Genomic DNA, 14,966 nt, shown 5'->3' with positions numbered 1-14,966 from the left:
TGAACAGTGCTTTTCTTAGTTATGTCATGAAAAAGGCATGTCTCTGCAGAATCTTTAAAACCTCATAATTAGTAAAGGGCTAGAGACAGGAATGCTAAAGAGGGCAGGTCTGGGAATCAGTTGCAATAGCAGGAATTATTAACTTTGGAAAGAAAATTGACTGGAGAATATAATAGTATTTTTTTTTCTGTATCAGATTTTTCTCCTATGACAAATCTTAACTTTTTTTTGGTTCACAGAAGCTTATTCTTTGAGGCCTAACAATTCAAGCATTCTTATGAGAGATTTCAGCATTAAGTCTGCTATAAAAATGCAGCAAATTTATCACCATCTAAACAATTTAGCTAGCTAAAAGACTAACATACTATTTAGTGCTTCTTTCGATGCTGATTCCAAATATACTAATTCCTTCCATTCAACGTGTGCCCAGCACTCTGGGGCCAGACAAAGCCACATTCTACAGATAGAATTTCCATATAAGTAGTTTATTTGTAAAGCCAATCTAAAGGGGAAAAAATAAGCAAGGGTTTTGTGTATGCCATAAGGCTATATCTGGCCCCATTAGGAAGGAGTGGGGGAATGTGAATTTGATGTAACAACTAAAAGCTGAACAAACAGTGAATATTGCCAGACTAGACATGAATCTAATAGAAAATATGAAAACACTGATAGATAAATTCATAGATGTTTTGGCTACTTTGCTAGGTAGAAGGTGAACACACCACTTGATGCTTATTTATGCTCTTTCCAAATATACTAATTGCTTCTTTTGCAAATTTTATTTTGAGCCTTAAAGGGACACCTTGTTCCTAATTATTTACCAGTAGTAAATGGTTACCAAGAATTATTAAAACTACTTTACATACTTATTTATCTCATTCCTAAAACATATTGCTTTACCCTAATGTCCCCCACCCTTTTATGGATAAAAATACATACCACTATATATTTTCACACTATATTCTGCAATACCATGACTCTTTTCTTCCTACTGACTAATTAGAATTTTCTTTAAAATAATACAGAAGCAAAGAGTTATACTATTCAAAAATAGCCTATAGTGTGAATATATATAGTGGGCTGTGTATTTATCCATGAGGGGGGGGGGGATAAGGTGAAACAATGTGCTTTTAATGAATGAGATAAGTAAGCACTATGATTATTTTTAACAACTTATTTCGACACATTTCTACTGGCACATGAGAAGTGACAAGGAGTTACTTTAAAAGCTCAAAATGGAATTTGCAAAGGTAGTAATTGGTATAATTATGAAGTACATAAAAGGATGGATCAGGATATATAAATTCTTCTTCTTCATATGCTAATGAAGTCTCTAAATGTCAAAGCGGGGGGGGGTCATTTTCCCCTTCCCCCCCCTCAAATCCTTGCACTGCTTATTGAGTGTCCCAATTTGGGTTCAGAGAACAAAAGTACGAAGAACAAAAGGGAAATCTTTTTGCAAGACAGTGGAGATAATTTGAATGAATATTTCGGCCCTTTGTCCAAGGGCCGTCCTCTGCAAGACAAAAATATATGAAAGAAAAAAGACTCATAACAACATGCGACCAATAAAACCAAAAAGTAAACTTTTTTTTTCAAAGCAGTCCTAGCATCCTTACTTCAGCGAAGTTCAACCAGGACTGATAAAAAGTAAGATAAAACAAGGCGATTCAATGAGATGAAAGAAAAATAAATTAAAAACACGTTCTTATTGCTAATCCAGCCTTTTTGGCAGCTAACCTTAAAGGTCTTTTTTGTGACAGGTTCTGTGTTAATGTCTATTGGTTTTTAAAAATATTTTGTAAGATCATTTTTAATTGAATTTGTGTATAGAGCATTTAGTGTATATTCCTCGAAGTCCCTATTTTAGGAAATATTATTATTAATTTTAAGTCTGATTTCAATTGATTCTTGAACTACCTGTTTTATGCCTAGGTCATTGCTAATAAGGGCGGATTCATCAAAAAGTATATTGTGGCTAGGATTTCCAAATACATGGCTGCCTAAAGCAGAATCAAATGAAACATTAGAAATATTAGAATTTAGAGCTTTGACAATATCATTTTTATGCTGTTGTATACGCTTTTCTAAATTCTGGTGTGTTCTACCTATATAATATTTCAATTGATTCTCGGACTACCTGCTTTATGCCTAGGTCATTGCTAATAAGGGCGGATTCATCAAAAAGTATATTGTGGTTAGGATTTTCAAAAATATGGCTGCCTAATGCAGAATCAGATGAAACAGTGGAAATATTAGAATTTAGAGCTTTGACAATATCATTTTTATGCTGTTGTATGCGCTTTTCTAAATTCTGGTGTGTTCTACCCACATAATATTTGCCACAATTGCATGGTATTTGATAGACCCCTCTTTGGCGAGTAACTGGGGTTTTATCTTTACCAGAATTTAAAAAATTTATGATTTTAAAATAATTTGTGAATACTACATACAGATTATTTTTTGTGCAAACTTTTTTAAGATTTGTAGTGATTTTTGGGATGCAAAGGGAGGTAAATTATGTTTAAGGGCTTGTCAGAAATCTCACATGGTAAACTATCATTAATTTTACGGGAGTGTCTTTTCAGTCTTCAGTTAATTACACTATTAACAAATAACACAGGATACCCATTTCCGAAAAGTATGTCCCTGATAAAGTTTAATTCTGCTGTGATGTGGGAATCAAAACAAATATTTAGGGCACGACCGACGAGGGATACTACGACTGATCTTTTAACTTGTGGGGGGTGGTTTGATTTAAAATGCTAATATCTATTATTTTGTGTTGGTTTTCAATAAATAGTAAAATTGAGTTTATCAAACCTGTGAATAATTATCGCATCTAGGAATGGGATTTCATTTCCGATTATAATGTTTAGAGTAAACTGTAAATTTCTTTTGTATGTATTAAGGGGATCTAAAAAACCATTAACCACATCTTCCCCATAGTTCAAGAGCAAAATTGTGTCATCCATGTTACGTCCCCAAAAGATATGTTTCAAAAAATACGAATCCAATGCCCAATTTTCAATATGTTCCACATAAATATTCGCCAGTAACCCAGAGAGGGGAGCGCCCATCGCTAAGCCATTAATTTGCTGGTAAAAAGAATTACGTAATTGGAAATACATTGAGTATTTGTTACAGAGTTTAAGCCAAGGTCATTAAGACTTCACAATCTATTCCTGTTACTGAAGCTTCTATTAAGTGATAATTTTCTTTGATTTTATTTTCTAATAACTGTTCAGATACTGTGACATCAATATTTGTATACTTTGAAACACCGTCAAAACTACTTATAATTGCATTGACTGAAATATTTTCGTTTTTGAGTTTTTCAACTAAATCTACCGAATTACATATATATGATTTTTGGGAGTAAAGCAAAGGTTTAAAGGCTTCACACAACTCTTCCTCAATATTGGATGTGGGGGCTTTCGTACAAGCTACTATAAGCCTTAAAGGAATGCCTTGCTTGTGTAATTTTGGTAGACCATAAAACTTTGGGCAAAAGCTACCAAGGGGGAAAAATTTATTGTATAGCTGTGGAGTAATTTTACCATTTTGTTTTAAACTTTTTAATTCATTTATAATTTTGTTTGCAAATTGATCAGTATGATCAATATCAGTATTGCAAACAAAATGGTAAAATTACTCCACAGCTATACAATAAATTTTTGATTTGGTCTCACAGAGATTGACCCCCAAGTCGCCTCCTCTACAACAGAGTTTTTCTTCTGCATTTCGCAATGCTCCATAACTATCAATGTTGGCGCAGTTATTTCCGTGTTGTTTCTTCTCTGAAATACTTGCGTGTCTATCAAATACTTGGGTCTATCAAATACCATGCGATTGTGGCAAATATTATATAGGTAGAACACACCAGAATTTAGAAAAGCGCATACAACAGCATAAAGATGATATTGTCAAAGCTCTAAATTCTAGTATTTCCACTGTTTCATCTGATTCTGCATTAGGCAGCCATATTTTTGAAAATCCTAACCACAATATACTTTTTGATGAATCCGCTCTTATTAGCAATGACCTAGACATAAAACAGGTAGTCCGAGAATCAATTGAAATCAGACTTAAGATTGATAATAATATTTCCTTAAATCGGGACTTGGGGGAATATACACTAAATACTCTATACACAAATTTAATTAAAAATAATATTAAAAAATATTTTAAAAAAAAGTAGACATTAACACAGAACCGGTTACAAAAAGACCTTTGAGGTTAGCTGCCAAAAAGGCTGGATTAGCAATAAGAACGTGTTTTTAAATTATTTTTCTTTCATCTCATTGAATCCCCTTGTTTTACCCTACTTTTTATCAGACCTGGTTGAACTTCGCTAAAGTAAGGATGCTGGGACTGCTTTGAAAAAAAATTTTACTTTTTAGTTTTATTGGTCGCCTATTGTTGTGAGTCTTTTTTCTTTTATATATTTTTGTCTTGCTGAGGACGGCCCTTGGAATCATAGGGTCAAAATATTCATTCAAATTATCTCCACTGTCTTGCAAAAAGATTTCCCTATTGTTCTTCGTGCTTTTGTTTTTTGTTATGGAAAGGCAGTGTGGTCTTCGTCTCTATTTTTGGGTTCAGAGAATATGTGCAAGCATAAAGACTATGATACTAGTGATAATGATGTGTCTTTAATAATGATTTATCAAGGCTATACGTTTTTGCTTCCAAATTGGGGGATAGGCTTAAAAGCAGGGAAAAGTTAATGAGAAATCAAATGATTCAGGGATATTCAATTGATGGCAGAAATTTCTCACTATTTAGAATCTTGATCCACTGGATTACAATCAAAGAAAATAACTTTACTCTTTAATTTCATCAGAAACTCTTTTTTAAAGACCAATTTCTAACAAAAGGACTGGTCCATTGCAAGCTTGAAGTTGGAGTGTCTCTAGCCTCCCTATATTTAAAAGACATTAATGTTATGACAAAATGCAGAGACATGCCACTAAAATTATATCTGACATGCAGGAACTCTCTTATTGTGCAATACAAGGTAAACTGAAACTCCCAATACTTGAATTCAGGAAAACATGAGGAAATGTCATTTTAACCTACAAACTAATGGAATCCAACACTCTCTCAACATTGTTTCCTTTTTTATTTGCATACTTTAGGAACCAGAGGTCATTGCCTGAAACTTGTAAAAGCTGTATACCCTAACCAGAGTTCTTTTCCCCAAGAATTGTCAATGGTTGGAAGAAACTATATGAATATACAGTTACTGATGACTTTACAGACACTTTCAAGTGGAAGATAGATGTTGAGTCTTGCTTGAGGGAGTAGACACTAGACTGGGAAGCTATTAATCATCCAATTGATTTTGGTCACTAAACAAAATTGACAACAACTTATCAATCATCAATTCTGGAGCAAGGAAAAATTCTAAGATTGCTCCAAGCTGCAATTTTAGAAGTAAAATTTCATGTTCTCTTAGAACTTATTGTTGATCCACAATTGTCAGTCAGCAAATCTGGGTAAATTAGGAGTTCATTCCATTACTTAGCAGGGTAGAATGTGAACCCAGAACTCTAGGCATCTTTTAATATTCTTTCCAAATATACTAATAAATTTTTTTTGCGAAATTCGTCTGTAGAAAATGGTCAAAAAAATTTCTGAAAGCTACTTAAAGAAAAAAAAAATCATAAATACTTACTTATATAAATAGTAAAACTGCATTGCTTCACTTAACCCTCTCTTACCCCTGATGGATAAATATACACCACGCTATAGATATTTACACTGTTTTCTACAATGACAATTTTTTTCCTTCTGATTGATTAGCATTCTCTGCAAAATAAGAAAGAAGAAAATATTTGTGCTATGGAAAAATATAGTTTGAATGTAAAACCTAGATTGGACTATATATTTATTCATCAGAGAGAGAGAGAGAGAGAGAGAGAGAGAGAGAGAGAGAGAGAGAGAGAGAGAGAGAGAGAGAGAGAGAGAGAGAGAGAGAGAGAGAGAGAGAGAGAGAGAGAGAGAGAGAGAGAGAGAGAGAGAGAGAGAGAGAGAGAGAGAGAGAGAGAGAGAGAGAGAGAGAGAGAGAGAGAGAGAGAGAGAGAGAGAGAGAGAGAGAGAGAGAGAGAGAGAGAGAGAGAGAGAGAGAGAGAGAGAGAGAGAGAGAGAGAGAGAGAGAGAGAGAGAGAGAGAGAGAGAGAGAGAGAGAGAGAGAGAGAGAGAGAGAGAGAGAGAGAGAGAGAGAGAGAGAGAGAGAGAGAGAGAGAGAGAGAGAGAGAGAGAGAGAGAGAGAGAGAGAGAGAGAGAGAGAGAGAGAGAGAGAGAGAGAGAGAGAGAGAGAGAGAGAGAGAGAGAGAGAGAGAGAGAGAGAGAGAGAGAGAGAGAGAGAGAGAGAGAGAGAGAGAGAGAGAGAGAGAGAGAGAGAGAGAGAGAGAGAGAGAGAGAGAGAGAGAGAGAGAGAGAGAGAGAGAGAGAGAGAGAGAGAGAGAGAGAGAGAGAGAGAGAGAGAGAGAGAGAGAGAGAGAGAGAGAGAGAGAGAGAGAGAGAGAGAGAGAGAGAGAGAGAGAGAGAGAGAGAGAGAGAGAGAGAGAGAGAGAGAGAGAGAGAGAGAGAGAGAGAGAGAGAGAGAGAGAGAGAGAGAGAGAGAGAGAGAGAGAGAGAGAGAGAGAGAGAGATGGGGGGGGGTAAAGTGAAGTAACACACTCCAGCAATATAAATCAGTATCTATGACTGTGTTAAGGCAGTTTTTGGTAAAGTTCTAGTTGAGGGACTTCTTGCTATTTTGTAAAGTAACTGAATGAACTTTGTAAGTGAATGAAACCTTCAGGGTTGAGTATAGGCCTAAAATTTACCCTACAAATGAGCCTAAAATACATCATATAAAGGTGTTATTAAGCTATTATCTCTACTCTTCCTTATTTCTAGAGCTTAGGAAATTCCATAGTTGCCATTTTACAAAATGGCAATTTGCAATTTTGACAAAAAACATATAATGTTAATTCTGGGTTTTCAGTCTCTTTTTCATTATCTACACTTTGAAAATGCAATTCCCATTATTTCAGCAGGATTTTAAGCCATAGGTCTACCCCTAAAAATCCCCATCCTATCCACAAAGCCTTCTCCTTAAAATTTAAGAAATGGACTTTCAAATTTTAAAAAGTCTTAACTGAGAAAAGGTATGAGGCTCAAAACCCTGTTCCTTTGCCGTCTTTGAACTCCACATTTATTTCTTAAAGTTTCAATTTGGCATTTCTGCTCCCCACAAGAAAACACCAGAAAACTCTGGAAACTACTTCCAAAAATTCTAAAATACTTACTTATATCTTCCTTAAATGTAGGATGCAAAACTTTATCCCCCCCCCTTATGAACAAGTATATATGCATAACCCAAATTATATATAAGGTAAAAAACCAGTATGCAATTGAGTGAAATTATTTCAAACTCAAACCCTTACATCTTGTTACCAAATAGGAATTGCATATATCCATGAATACATAACTAAAAATCTAAGCTATGAATACATAACTAAACATCAATATGCTTATTATTAAAATTATATAAGATCAGGCACTTGAAATTATTAGTTTATTGAATTACCTAGAAGGACCTCTTTTTGGAAATACCAATTATCATATTTTGATGTATATATCTTTTTAGTGTTTCAGTTTTATTCACATATTAATAGAATGCTGATTTTGTCTTATTCTAAAATTTTAACTTTTATTGCTTGATATTTATTCTATAAATTGCAAATATTAAATATATTTTTTCTTTTCAGTTGCTTGTGAAAATAGAGATCACATTTTGAATTTATGATGAGAAAGTACTCCCACTCATGGGAGCCCATATGAGGGGGGGGGGAGGGGGCCCCAGCCCCCTCTTGGCTGAATGATGCTGTCTTATATTTGTATTAATTTAAAAAACTTTTCCCACAAAATCAGTTGTTAAAACAAAAGTAAAGAGCAGAAATAAAGTCAAATAATTTTCCAACCATAAAACTACCACAAATCATTAACAAATAAATGAAACTCAAAATCAACAGAAATTTTATAATAAATAGCCAAGTCAAAATTGACATTACTAGGGCTGACAACCCCCATGTCTTCTCAAGACCAGAACATAAATTAGGCTTTAGGTCTACTGAAAAAAAAATGACTGTGGATTGTCAGTTTAATATACCTATGTTGAAACTTATTCCTTAAAGTAAAAAAAGTGAGTAAAAAAGTTTTTTACTTATTTAAGTAAAAAAAAGTAAAAAACTAATTTAAACATATTTTGTTTTCAGTAAAGTGAAAATTATGTTCTGGTCTTGAGAAGGCATGGGGTTTATCAGCCCAACAAATGTTAATTTTTGCTTGTTTTGAGTTTGGCTATTTATTCTAATTTCTGTTTGTTTTAAGTTCCATTTATTTATTACTAGTGATTTGTGGTAGTTTTACGCTTGGACAATTACTTGACTTCATTTTTGCCCATTTTTGGCTTAATGGAGCTCTACTTTTCTTTTTTTTTAGATTAATTTCTGTTCACTTTTTATTGAAAGTCATTTTCATGAAAAAAAAATAATATTTTATATCTTTTCGTTATTTTTTCCCAATAAGAATCCATAGTTTGGCTTGCTTTTTGTATGTTGGGAGAAGCTTTTTCAACAATTTTTAATCCTGACAAAAATAGTATTTTTCAATTAAATTTTATACCTCCTCAAGTTGACCTGAAAAAATGCAACTTTATATCATTCCAAAAAGATAGTATATATGCTCTTTGACAACCTAGATACACTTACACTCTTTTCATTTATTTAAAATGTAAGAGCAAAAGTAGTAATAATAGTAGCCCTAAAAGTTTCAAATTAATACCCCCAGTCGTTCTCGATATATTTCTGAATTGCCCTATTGGCAACCGCAAAAACAATGCCTTATGATTTAGTCTTAAAGCAGTATTTAGTTATGTAGCATTATGGACCAATTGCATAATTGTGGGGGGTTGCCATGCCTAATATCTCTAAAGACATAGCTGCTGGATCGTTCTACTATGCTGAAAAAAAAAATGGTTGTCTCAAAATTTTGACTGCATTTGTTTGGGAAACAGGCTGATTGCCCTCCAATCTCTTTTTACTCTTAGAAAGGACACTAGAGCTTTTAATTTTGAATTGAATTAGCTTATTAAAATGTTTCAATGATATTTCTAGCTATTATAGAGTGGCATTGCCTATGATATTGCTTATTTGCGTTTTTGAAAATCTTCATGTATACATTTTTTTTGTTTAATTGGAACACCCCCTACACACTTCCTAGAAGTTTCACCTTAATACTCTTAGCATCATTAGTTACAGTAACTGTGGTTGTAGCATTAAAAGTATGCACATAGTGCCTTCTGGCTAGTTCAAAATCCCCCACAAGTTACTCTTAAAGGTCTAACCTAATAATATAAGTTGTTCGTGCGATATTGCTTTGTCACCTTTTTGAAAGTCCACATGGTCATAGTTTGTTTTGATTTAGTTCAATGTCTGCCTAAATATTTCTTATATTTGATTACTGAAGACATTGTTATATTCTTTTTAGACTATTGGCTACAAAATGGCTATCTCACAATTTCAATCAAATATGTTTGAGGAAAAGAGGATATCAGGGAGGGGGGGGGGCTATTTTCTCTCTATCATGCTTGACTCTTAAAATAGAACTAAAACTATGCATTTCCAATCAAATGAGCCTCCTATAAAGTTCACAAGACCACCTCTTCATAAAAACCTTACATGCCTCAGGGCATAACTTACAACCTTACCCCCATACTCTGGGGGGCTCTATCTACCCCAAAGGCTGTGCTATGAGATCTTTTGACTATTTTTGAACAAATGGCTATTTCAAAAGTTCTATTGGAGGAAAATATGACATGGGGGGGGAGGTTATACCTACCCTCTGATAAATTTGACTCTTGAGGAGGTTTTCATCCTCAAAGACATAATTTCTGGACTTTTAAATTACAACAAACAAAATATATATCTCAAGATTTTGATTGGAGGTGTTTGGGGAAATGTTGGTTAAGGGGGGATAATTGCCCTGCAATCACTTTTTAATATTAAAGAAGGCACTAACCCTTTCAATTACCAACCAAATGAGCCCTTTTTGAAGTTCCTATGACAACAAATGACCATCTTAAAATTTATATCAGATGCATTTAGGGAAAATATAATGTGTCTGTGTGTGTGGGGGGTATTTGCCCTCTGATCACTATGCCTCTTAAAAAAGAGCGGTATAACTTCTGATTACCAATCCAATGAGCCCTCTTTGACATTTATACAACAACCATTTCTATAAGAAATCTTATATGTCCCCAGGGTATGACTACAACCCTTGCCCTGAGGACTATGTAGCAGGAGGTGTCATCCTCAAAGGCATAATTTCTGGACCTTTTAACTATGGTGAACAAAATGGCTATCTAAAAAATTATCATTGAATTTGTTTGGGGAAATGATTGGTGTACAGGGGGGCTGGTTGACCTCCAGTGACTTTTGACTCTTAAAAGGGCCAGTAGAACTTCTCATTGCCAATCAAATGGGACTCCAAGGTTTATACAACCACCCTTTCTATAAAAAAACCTTATATCCCCTCAGGGCATGACTTACAACCCTTGCCCTAAGGGTTGTGGGGGTTGTCATCCTCAAAGTCATAATTTCTCGACCTTTCAACTATGCTGAACAAAATGGCTATCTCAAAATTTTGATTGTGTTTGGGGAAGTGATTGACATGGGGTAGGGTAAGCTGGTTGCCCTCCATGAGCTCTTTTTGAAGTTCCTATGACATTTCTTCATTTAAGAAGTGTCCTGGTCTAAAAAAAAATCAATATATTTTACCCATATCACTCTTTACTTAGGCAGCACTATGGCACTGCAGTCCTGTTGCACTGCCTATGATATTTTGTCTTGACATTTCAATTATATAGCATTGGAAGTGCCAATTAGACCAGGTAAGACCACCCCCCTAAAATTCAGCATATGGGCACCCATGCTCCCACTTGACTGGCTCCAGTGAGAGGTGACCTGGTCTATGCTTGCATTGTGTCATGCTGTAGTAAAATAGAGGCAGTCCAAAACCCATCTCCATTTTTACAGAAAGCCAAAGAAAAGTGGTATTTCCCAAAAAGAAGTCTTCTACCCTACTTAATAAGTTTTTAGTTCATATTAATCTTACAGTAAATGGTAAACAAGCAGCAGGAAGAAAAGTTTTGTGGAATTATAAATTCATAGAGGAGAATATACATTAGACAAAGGGGGGGGGGGCTGGATTTAAAGCTTTAATGCTTCTAGGCCCAAGCATTTTTGTCACTCTGTTTTTTTTGTAAGATTTTCATAAAAATCCCCAAAATTCAAGGAAAGTGGAAGCAATGAACATAATGAAACTGATGAGTTTGTAAATGGCCACAAAATTCCTGTGTTGTTTTAAAATCACTTTTCTGAGAATAGGCAGCAGAGTGCATCTGGCACTTTGGATGATAAATCACTGCAGTGCAGTTTTGTTAAGTAAAAAAATCACTAAGTGATAATTTATTATTTCCCCTGGTGTTAAAATTCTACTTTAGCTATCTTGGAAAGGGGTTAGGTTAGGAAAATGAGACTATCAGGGATGGGTCTACAGGTTAAAGTATGTCCCATGAAGGTATTTTGAGTACCTAACTCCACTCCTTCTACCTCTAGAGGGTCCCAACCTTTGATGACCTTTAAAAAGCTGTGTGATATAAAAGTGGAACCTTCCAAAGTAGGTCTTCTGTTTAAAAGAAGTATAACAAAATTGTTTTCAGCTTCACAACTTTGCTCAGTCCTAATTTATAAGGTTTTAAGATATGCAAATACATTTCCTAATTTTGAGAAAAAATATTGATATGGCTTAAAATTATACTCAAATGACAGGAAGGCCAACTGCATTTTCAGAAGTAAAGCCAGAGAAAAAGAAACTGATAACTGAAAATTAAGGTAAATGTTGTTTTGTCAAAATTTCCATTGGTCCTGTCATATGTCCAAATGTGTACAAAGCATAGCATATATAAAATACATAACCTAACTTAACCTAACATAGGTATCTTTTTTTGCCCCTTTAATCCCAAATAAACTGAATTTTAGGCCTAAATATTTTTCACAGAGTGAGTAATACCTCACTAGGCAGCAGAAACCTGTTAGGTAAATTTTTGTTATTCATATTATTGACTTACAAATAAAGTAAACATACTACTTGATGCCTTTTTTTATGCTCTTTTCAAATATAATAATCATTTTTTTCAGAAATGAATTTTACTCTTGCCCCTATATATACCAATTCAGGGTATATATTTGCACATTAGAGGGATGGGGATAAATTTTATTTCTGATGTAAATGAGAGGTAAGTTTAAACTTTCCCCCCATCACCCTAATGTGCAAACATATACCCTGAACTGGTATATATAGGGGTGGGGTAAAATTCATTTCCAACAAAAATGATTATTATATTTGGAAAGAGCATATAAAAAGGGGTAAATATTTACCAAATCATTGCATTGACTTAAGAATAAAGTGAATATACCACTTGATGCCTTTTTTTATGCTCTTTCCAAATATAATATTTTTTGTCAGAAATGAATTTTACCCCCACCTATATATACCAATTCAGGGTATATATTTGCACATTAGGGGGGTGGGGGTAAAGTTTAAACTTGGTAAATTTTTACCAAATCATATTATTGACTTATGAATAAAGTGAATATACCACTTGATGCCCTTTTTTATGCTCTTTACAAATATAATAATCATTTTTGTTGGAAATGAATTTTACTCCCACCCCTACATACCCATTCAGGGTATATATTTGCACATTAGGGGGTGGAGGAAGGTTTAAACTTACCTCCCATTTACATCATAAATAAAATTTACCCCCCCCCCCTAAGGTGCAAAGATATACCCTGAATTGGGATATATAGGGGTGGGGGTAAAATTCATTTCTGACAAAAATAAGTATTATATTTGATAAGAGCATAAAAAGAGGCATCAAGTGGTGTATTCACTTTACTTGTAAGTCAATAATATGAGTTGGTTAATATTTACCAAAAAAGGTATTGAGTGGTATGTTTACTTTATTAATAAGTAAATAATATGAATAACAAAAAATTTACCACCTGTTTTTCAATAGTAGGCCTATCTTTGACATTCTATATGCAGTTCTTCTCGCGTGTTGCCTGGCTTCTAAAAAAGTACAAAATTTTCAAAGAAAATTGTTAAGAGCAAATAGAGATGCATCCAGTAGTGTGTTTACCTTCTGCCTACCTAAGTAATGGGAAAAAATGCCAATTTAGGCTACCCAAATCTATCTTTGAAGTTAATGAGCCCAGAGTTGCCACCACACCAAAAAATTTCGTAACGTCCAACTCTTAAAAACGTAACTTTTTCGTAACTTTTGATAGGAAAGTCTCTTCAAGTCAGGGTGCCTTAATTTCACTATCAAGAGCAATACTTAAAGGGGGGAGGGGACATTTGTTGCCTGTATAATTTGAAAAACATATTTTTACGTAATCTCATTAAAGATACTCCCTCCAACTTTTAAAAGGTGACTAAAAAGTATACAATAACAACAATTCAAGCTTCTTTACCTTCAGGAAATTATTATTTATTCATCGGTAAGTGCTGCTTCCAGTTTACCTGCAGAACAGAAAGACACCCCCCCCCAATGCGTGTATAAAACCTCAGGCTACTATTCTGATTATCTTGTTGTTGTTGTTTTTAATTGCCATTATTGGTGTTTTAAACCAAAAGTTGATGAGTAATACGTACAAAACAAAAGGCAAATCAATAAACACAGGACACTTTAGAGCTTTGAAAAAAAGAAGAAAACTAACTAGGTTTTTTTTTTATTTTATTTATTGTTAAATTTCAATAAAAACGATCTTAATAAATCCAGCTTTTTAAAAAGACCCAAAAAATCATTTTAATCGCTACCTTCCCGTCTAATATTTTAGATTGGCTCGGTCTCAGTCTCACCTCGTCTTGCTTCAAATTTGCATCGCTAAAACATGAAGATTTAAGCAATTCCAAGTGACAGAGTTTTTGATTTGTTTTTATTTTATCGAACAAAAAATATTTCAATCATTGTCTTCAGTTCCTATACGAAACAACAATTATTTTGCATATTATGCATTTTTCTGTTTGTAATTTGAATCGTAATTCCCAACCAAATGAAAGTAATAAATAAAAGAAGAGTTCACACAATTCAGCCCCAAGAATGTTACCCTAAAGCTGTTTTCATGGGTCTCAGAAGTCCAGGCACGTACAAAGAATTCTTAGGGGAGGAGGCAAAAAAATTAAAAAAAAATTAAACTCATTTTCAAAATGAACCAAAAAGTAGAGAATTATTTTTTTCTAAAGAATATATGAATATAAGCAAACATGAAGGGCACAAAAAGCATTGGGTTTTACATAACATAAACACCAAATTTATCTAAGCTTTAAATGCATAAACGAAAAAAGTCGATGAGTTGAGGAAAACAAATAAAAAAGATCAAATTATGCAAAAACGAATCGATTTTTTGCCCCGAATTTTCACTTATATCTAATATTTTCAAATTTTTAATTTTCAAATTAAAAAAGAATATATAATGTATCATCCAAGATTACAACCTAAGTTAATACAGCCTCGGGATGTGCTCTTACCGTTGTGCTATACGATAAAAGTGTGAAGTAACAGAACATTCGGAAGTGGTTGAAAAATAGTTCACAAATTAAAAAATATGTGACAAAGAAATAAAAGAAAGATGGAACAAAAAGATCAGTGAGGTAATAAAAATGAACTGGAAATGATTTAATTAAAATATTAAGGGGGATAACAAAATACCTATAATTTAACAAAAAAATGCCGAGAGATTTACGTTTTCAGGGGGATGGGGCCCCAGTACAGCCTGCGTGGTCCCTATGAATCAGTTTTTAAGTAAAATGTAAGCCTACGCTATACAGATACAAGACTGTTTATC

At 33.9% G+C, this 14,966-nt stretch overlaps 1 protein-coding gene across 3 annotated transcripts in view; it reads right to left on the bottom strand.

The window, feature by feature from the left end:
• Positions 1 to 13,334, bottom strand: part of Scgbeta (sarcoglycan beta) — a 43,585-nt gene extending 30,251 nt beyond the window's left edge. The window contains exons 1-2 of one of the 3 annotated variants that reach the window (XM_089094043.1): positions 13,259 to 13,299; positions 5,681 to 5,814 (exon numbers count right to left, since the gene is read on the bottom strand). The gene's annotated coding sequence lies outside the window, so the exon portion shown is untranslated. Of the gene's footprint in view, positions 1 to 5,680; positions 5,815 to 13,258 lie in introns of all 3 variants that reach the window. The other 2 variants (XM_089094040.1, XM_089094042.1) reach the window with 2 other exon arrangements.
• Positions 13,335 to 14,966: the final 1,632 nt, after the last annotated feature.

Source organism: Artemia sp. Qi Xiang Cuo, chromosome 9, assembly GCF_049724085.1.
Source record: "Artemia sp. Qi Xiang Cuo chromosome 9, ASM4972408v1, whole genome shotgun sequence".
NCBI classification, from domain to species: domain Eukaryota; kingdom Metazoa; phylum Arthropoda; class Branchiopoda; order Anostraca; family Artemiidae; genus Artemia; species Artemia sp. Qi Xiang Cuo.
This window is presented reverse-complemented; position numbering and strand designations above follow the sequence as displayed.